The sequence below is a fragment of the Anabas testudineus genome, chromosome 11, assembly GCF_900324465.2.
Source record: "Anabas testudineus chromosome 11, fAnaTes1.2, whole genome shotgun sequence".
Lineage (NCBI taxonomy): Eukaryota > Metazoa > Chordata > Actinopteri > Anabantiformes > Anabantidae > Anabas > Anabas testudineus.
Genome location: NC_046620.1, coordinates 12,518,970 through 12,527,303, shown reverse-complemented (window position 1 = coordinate 12,527,303; position 8,334 = coordinate 12,518,970).

Genomic DNA, 8,334 nt, shown 5'->3' with positions numbered 1-8,334 from the left:
CATTATGTGTTTTGATTTGACCGTGCCCAGTAGGTAGGAAGGAGCCATACCGCACAACTGGAGAGGAAGCACATTGTAATGCTGGTAACGGCTGTTTTGTAGGTTGATGCTGCAGAGGGTGAAAATGTCTCCTATTCATTTTTTTTTTTCTCAAACTACTTATTCTGTTTCAGGGTGACTGAGAGTGTATACGTGAATATGTGTTGGGATTTTTTTGTGTGTGTGTTTACTGTGCAATGGATAAATAGACTCACGCTAAAAACCTATGTGAAAAATAGAGGGAATAAAAAAGACTTTGTTCTTTCCGCACTAACTCCACACCACAAGGATATTTAAAGAACAATTTAAGTCTTAATTCCTTCTGGTTATCAACAATCTCAGTGACCTCCACCTCACCGCCAGATTATGAAACAATGTTCAGGACCTTTCTGCTGAACACTTGCACCAGGTTTTTGTTTCTATTGACTCATGTGTCATTGTCACTTGTCCTAAACTTGCACTGAAACTCTGTGAGATGTGGCAGCTGTCTCTGAGGTGCCGCCTCACTCAGTTTTAATAAATCACCAGTGATTCTATTCTCCACTCTGTCCCTCTCTATCCTCTGCCTGCCGCCTTTGCCTCCTTGGCTCCATCTCTGTTTTGCCATTCTCTTTCCCTTCATTTACATCCCCCTTTCTGCTACTCTGTCTTTATCTCCTCCAGCTGCCAGTCTCTTCATCCCTCTCCTACCATCTCTAACTCCCCCGCTTTAATACTTCGCTTCCTCTTCCTGCTCTTTCATTCTCCCTCTCTCTTTAGAGCCTCTTATCATTGCTAAGATGCTCAAAAAGAGCCACTTCCTCTGCTATGTCCCCTGAGAGTGCTGGTATATTGAGACAGTTCCAAAAACTCCAGGTCCTTGGATAGAGTCAGGTACTGTGGGTTCCTCACATTACCCCTCCAAAGTGATGGCAGAGGTATGGTATAATTAATGAGGAAGGATCTCTCTTACACTCTGTCCCCCTTTCTTCAGTATTCTCTCCTCTTATGTTACCCAGTTTCTCCTCTTTTAGCCATCTCACCCTTTCTAAAAGGCATCAGAACACATAATACATTTTGACCTTGTGAGTGTGTGAAGGGATATGCAGCCACTGAAATCGACTGAGGAATTGATTACGCTGCCAAATACGCCATCTCATAAATGAGCTTGATGTACTGGCCACTGGCATACATTATCAAAAAGAGAGAGTGCCAGGCTTTCTGAGGCATTGGTGGCCCCTTCTTTGTCACTGACTACGTTTGACAACAGTTGTGATTGATTATGAGAATTCATCTTATCATTATTCCTTTGCCTACACCTGCTCTTCAGCAGAAATGCTTGCACATATATAACAGGTGATTAATCCAGGCATTCTGTAGGACAGATTTTTCTTTCTTATTTCTAAGACTCAAAGCAAAACCCTGACTATATTTAACCACGTGTCATCATCAAACAAACTTTAAACCTGGTGTTGTGACATTCAGCCTGAGCTGCCTGCCATGTCATAGGCTGCACACATATTCAGTCTAACACATAGTGACAAGATACCTGTAACAAAAGGGCTTTGCACTTGGCTCCCTCCCATATTCTACGCCTGCAGTTTCTCTCCCTCACTGTGAACTGAATAAATCCATGACTTGATGTTGTTGCTGTAGTATTACCATACCAGCCAGGGCTGTTAGAAGGGAGTTTAAACTGCAACACTAAGGGGGGGTGTAGCTCTCTTTCCCTCAATCTGCAATTGCTGATTGCAGACACAAAGTGCACTGGCACAGAAAAATATGTGACACAGCAGATCCTTGTTAAGACCCAGCAATGTGTTAGATCTGTTAGTGTGTCCTGCTCATTTCTCTGGGTGTGAGATGCTAAAGTTTTGTTCAGCTAATTAGGTTGGGGCTTTTTTGAGTATGGGGTTAAAGGTGTACCTTGGTTCTTTATGGGTAGAAAAGCCAGGGAGGCTAGAGTAAGTGAGACAGAGGCTAAAGTCACTGTAGTATCATTTATTTAAAGCACTCATGACGCATTCAGCACCAGTAGCTGGGGACTTTATTTAGCATGAAGACTATAGTGTTAATGTACACATTTAACCCAAAGCCCAAACCTAGACATTTCCCTGTGTTTCCAGTTTTTATTTTGATCAAAGCTAACTACTGCTTATATTTACTGATAAATATATGTGTGGGATCAATCTTCTCATCTATCTCTTAACAAGTAAACAAAAAAAGCAAATGTCTTTTTTTTATTTACCTTTCAAACCAGTGTCAACTTTAAACATTTAAATCAAGTAGAGGAGAAAACCACCCCGAAGTGCTTGTGGTTAATGTTGCAGAGGGTAGAAAAAGGTGTGCAATCATTACATACCATTTCAGATTATTTCCACTTCAGTTCTACCTCAAGATCAAGTCATGGAATACTGCTGGAGCCTATGTCACAAAAATATTTGGCAGCGCTCGGAGCTGTAAAATGGTAAATAAATAATATTGCTTGTGAGACGTCTCCACCGCCACGGGGTAAACACAGTCAGCCAATATCAGCTCACACAATGTTCAGCACACATTCTTCAATCCCTCTGGTAAACAATCCGGGTGGGGGGAGATTGAAAACAGCAAGCGTCCACACCTAGATTAACATTCCAATCAAGTGATACCCCTGTCAGAAAATGGCTTCTTTTTCTCACAAGCACACACACATACTTACACATACTGCATTATCACACACAACAAACAGGACACCTGATACTGTGCTCTCTTCTGGATCCCCAAACACCTTGTGATTTCTAACCAAGTCTGAGTTGCTGGAGCAACAACACGAGGTTGGCGGTCATATCGGATGCATTGTACTGCATCACTGTCCTCTTGCCCCTTCCCCTCTGCTTTACTCATCTCTCCTCTTCTTATTGAAATGAGAACAAAGACAATGGCTATCCTGTGTCACTCTCTACCGTCTTCATCTATGTTGAAACCTGGGGGGAAGATGATGAAGCATTTAAAGGGGCTCAGACAGCCTGCGCGTGCCTCCCCAGCACCTGCCTGCTTTGCCCAAAGGTACATCACTGTTGACCTTGTCAGGAGCTATTGCTTCATAGTGACTGTTGCTCCCTGGGAAATTTAAAAGTGTTGCTTCATTCGATGCAAGATGAGGTTCATAAAAACTTATTTGACTTGCTTTGTGATTATAATAGTCCTCAAATGTGTTAACTTTGCTTTAAATGTCACAGTACAAATGTCACCAGGGGAGTTATTCTCTGGTATTGAATTGAAGTATTAAATTTAAAGTGGGGACGCCCAGCACACCTGTAAACAAATAAGAATTCCAATATTGTCACAACAGGTACAACAAGAGTAACATTTATGTCTAAAGTACTTTATTGCCTTCAAACTGTGAGAGAGGACAATATATCAATTTTGAAAACTACGCTGGGAATGACAGTAAATAGGCACAAGCTCATTTTACAATGAGGAGCAGGGTCAGCAGGTCCACAGTTGGTAGATCCATCTGTTCTGGGAGCTTGGTCCTTCCGAGGTGGACAGACAGGCTGGCAGCTCCACTGGCTGCAACACAAGACACGAGCGGGAAGGAGAGGCAGGACCCATGTCCTGTGTTGCAGCCTCTGGCCCAGCCAACAGGTCACCTTCAGCTTAGGTTGGCTGGAAACAGCTGATCCACTGTGAAAAGGAAGACAGGGAGGTAGAGAGGAAGGAAATGAGGGAGGGAGGTGGAGGCAGAGATAAAGTCAATTAAAATAGATTCTGTGTGAGAGACAGCGGCAGCAGATGGGAGAAAATGAAAGGAAGACAGTGACAGAGAGTGGTGGGAGCAGAGCGTGAGATGGCGATCGGGAGGATAATGAATGAAAAAGGTAACAGAATGAAGGAAAATACTAATATAGAGCAAATGGGAGTGAAGAAAAAAGAGTGCTAAAAGGCCTATGCTTCTCCACAGGCACCACATTCATCACCTGGCCAATGAAAATAGCCTTTTCACCTTGTGAAGAGGGTGCTGGCCTTCCCAGCTACATCTCATATCCAAAGTGCTCGACATCCAGAGAAAAATGCTCCTCTGGCCCAAATTACCTGACTAGAAGGTTAATGACTACTAGTGCCATTTGTGGATAGAAAAAGATCTGTCTGCAATGTCCTTATATAGAAGCCCTGTGGCAGAATTGGAGCATGTCATTGGGAATAAATGTAATCATTATTATGGCTGTACACAGCGCTTCGAAAAGAAATACAGTGGCAAGAAAAAGTATGTGAAGTATGTGGAATTTCATGGTTTATTAATTTGTCATAAAATGTGATCTGATCCTCATCTAAGTCAAGACTATTAACAAATGAATAAGAATGTGCCTAAAGTAAAAACAATAATAGATTTTTCATGTCTTTATTGAGAACAACCATAAAAACCTCACAGTGCAAGTGGAAAAAGTATGTGAACCCTTAAGAAAATTAATTTGTAGGTGTGGACTAGAGCTACTTCAAGTGACAAATACCAGCCTAACTTTTAAGTTTGCTTCGCACAAGAAGAATGTACTTATGTGAGCCATGCCTCGCCAAAAGGAGCTTTCAGCGGATCTACAATCAAGAATTGTTGATTTTAAAAAAGCTGGAATAGGTTACAAAGTGATGTGAAAGACAGTTTGGCAAACAATCTATAAATAGAGACACTTTGGGACTGTGGCTACTCTACCAAGAAATGGGTGGCCAGTCAAAATGACCCCAAGAGCACAACAAACACTCATTAATGAGTTGAAGAAACAACATCGAGAGAAAGCCAAAGATTTGGAGGCATCATGGGAACTGGCTAACATCTGTGTTCATGAGTCTACAGTAGGTGAAACATAGAAGGAGTTTGTCATCAAAGACATAGAAGGCATGCAATCAATTCCTGAAATATCCCAAAGCCTTGTTATTCTCTTGTGTTTTATACTCATCTTTTCTGGGGAGTCTGCCATGTAACGGACATTAAAAGGTCATAGCTGAGTGAACTCTAAGCTGTATGTATCACAAACAAAGGTCTGAAAATGTCAAGGCCGCGCAGACGTGTCCTCACATCTGCTGAAGGAATATCAACAGGCAAAACAACAAAACTAATCAACAGCCCTTTTATGCCGTGACATTTACACCAGGTTTCTTATGTGGTTTAGTCACGTCAGGTTCATTCTCCAGTCTCCCTGTCCTGTCCAAAGATGCTTACATCAGCCTCACTGGTTAAACCTCCTTTTGTAATACAGTATGGTTAGGCAATTACATTAGTGTCGTTCTCTCGCCTAGTTGCTTGTATGAAAATGGGTCCAACCTAGATTTGAAGCTACAGGGATATGAACTCAGAGGACAGATGAAAGGAGGTGAAGGACGAAGCAAATGAAAAAGAAAGTAGTGGAGTGCCAGGGGCAAAACTCAATTCACTTAACCCTTTTTTCTATTCTAAAAAAAAACAGCACGTAAAATGGAGCACACAATTAGTGGGGAAAAAAACAGTAGAATCAGGATGGATTGAGTCTGGGTGTAGACTATGAGCTTCAAAGGCACCAACGTCGGATGAAACGTATATATTTTATCAGGGCATAGAGAAAAAGCCTGGACTTCATATCATACAGGATATGTGACAAATACAGAAAGTAAAAATGGATGACACATTACTGGAAACTGTTCAAGGCAACTTGCCTCTACTGAGAAAGAGGCCACCCAGACGCTACATTTTATGTGAAGTGCCTTTCATTACTGCAGCAACAATGGGTTTTGACAGAACTGAAATGACTTTGCCAGGCGAAAATGCTGCAGAGACTGTGTGCAATTAATGGGACATGTAATTGAAGTATTGGTGTTGAGTAATAAGACCTACTTATTCTCCATAATCAGGACAATGATCACACAGAGTGGCGTGGATATGTGCCGTGCATGCGTTTCCCAAAACCTTATCATTAGAAAAGATCCTCCCCTATTCAAAAGATTCACACAATAGGAAAAGCTCAACAATGGTGCATTGTGCCAGTTGTAACAATGATGTGGCTCCTCTGATCAGTGTGTGATACAGAGGCAGAATTTCAGTTTGTTGGAAAATTATGAGGAGAGACCACTGTAAAAAAAAACAACTACACTGCACATACTATGATTCCTACATTCATGAGAAAATTGTTTCAGGAGACAAAGGCAAATCTGCATAACAGATCCCCAAATTTACATAATGCTTATGTCCTTATCTTGCCTCTGTTTCATGTGTAGTTGATGTTTATTAATAATACAGCTATAGAAACTTAGTTAGAATGAGCCACCTAAGAGAAATAAATACAGTTTCACATGTCTATGCATGTGTGTGTATGCTTGACCTAATGGGGAAAAGAAAAGTCTTGTGTAGAAGCGTCTTTGGGTGTGAGACTGAGTCCATTCATTTACTTGCTAAGCAAGGTGGCAGGGAGCTAAAAAAAAAAAAAACACACCTTCATTTCTATGCAAGATTTTGAAGACAGCTACCTAACTATTAAAAATGACCTTAAATAATAACCACTGAATCAGATCATAGGTCAGAAATGTAGGTATATGTCATTCACAGCAGTGGTAGGCATTTTATTATACGGCCTTTCATGGCTACTAACTCGTTTTGTTATGAAAAGCATACAGTGGAACAAGGCTTTACTATTCCTCTCCTTGTTATTCTTCAGGGCTACACAACCTTTTACTTAGCTAGTGCCTCCACTGGGTCCCTTCCCTTGATGCCTTCTGAATGAGCCTCTGTTCTCTTCGGTTCTGGATGCCTGGATCATCCTGATCCAAACAAACCCTGTATATAGAAGTAACATCTTTGTTCTCCTCAATGTGATTATGCATGGCGTAGAAAATGTAGTCTGTACCAGCAGCGCTGCTTCCCAAGTGTACACACCGGCCAGTGTATAGAGTACGCCACACACTCACACACATGCTCTCTTTGCCTAAAAATAAAGGAATGTGTAACAAGGTTAAATAACCCTATCACCTCCTTTTGAGTTGTCACATGTTAATTCCTCAAGAAGATGATATGTAGGGAATGTTTTCATAAAAAATAGCAGAAGACAAATTAAGTCTCTTCGTAGATGTGCAGCTTCCTGGAACAGTTGAGTGACTCAGGCCTCTTCACAAATAATCTCCACAGACACTAATCACTTCTAATGTTGAATAGGAAATTATATTTATCTCACAGAGTAGCCACAAGACTGCAGTCTTTAAATGAAACAGTTGCCCTTGAAGTAGCGGGTATGCGAGTGTGCGATAACTTCCAGAGAAATAAAAACAACTTCAAAAACTGTGCACAGACAAAATTCTTTATGAGCAAGTGATGCTGTGACCTTGGTCATCTCTCACACAGTGATTCTAAGAATGACTGTGATAAATGCATCGCAAGCAATGTTTGAAGAGTACTTACTCTCAAATGATGCATTAACAAGATAAATGCTTCCCATACCAAGAAGAAGAGGTGAGGGTTTGCACACACGTGTTTGCACCGAGACACAAGAGGAAAGACGAGAAGCACTAGCTGATAATTCAGCGTTTATCAAGGTACAGCATAAAAACGGACAAAATGAGTAACCTTATCCCCGTGAATTATTAATTCAATTGGATAATTACACTCATTAGAGAATATAGACTTGTTCCAGCTGGAGATGTGTGAAGGCACTGAATCCTGCAGGAAAATGGGCTCAGATAACAGCCGCAGACAAATGCGTATCTGCAATTCACATAAGGAAGAGGAGAATCTGGCTGAAGTGGACCCTCGAGTTGTTAGAGCAGCAAGACTGCTGGAAGTCATCACACACAAGATGTACAACAGACACAGCTAACTCTAATCAAATCTTAGGTACACACACACACACACACACTCAGCATTACAGTGCATTGTGCCTTTTCTCCCGAGCTTTCTCAGCACTATCAGAGTTGGTGTTGTGTTTCAGAAGTGATAGCTGGCTCGATGGCTGTCACTGCTGGGATTGGCTTTTCCCCAAAGATGCTGACAGGACACTTTGGGATGACTCTGCTCCCCTGCGAGGTCCTCCGTAGGTGAAAGAAAAGTCCTTCTGGCCGCAACAACTGACTCACCATAGCATAATGGAGACAGGTGTGGCCCTACTGTACATGGCTCCTTGAGTAGTATATTAATAGCGCAGGGGCTGCAGGTCCTATCATCTGTGAGTCAGCAGAGCACTGCACCTATCAGTCAGTTCTGAGGGTTTAATTCCCACTAGTAAAACAGATTCTTAAAATGCACATAACTGTGAACTTTAAAGCTGCAAATGGCTCCACTGAATATCTAATGTCACTGTGTGGAAATACATTTCCTCACACTTC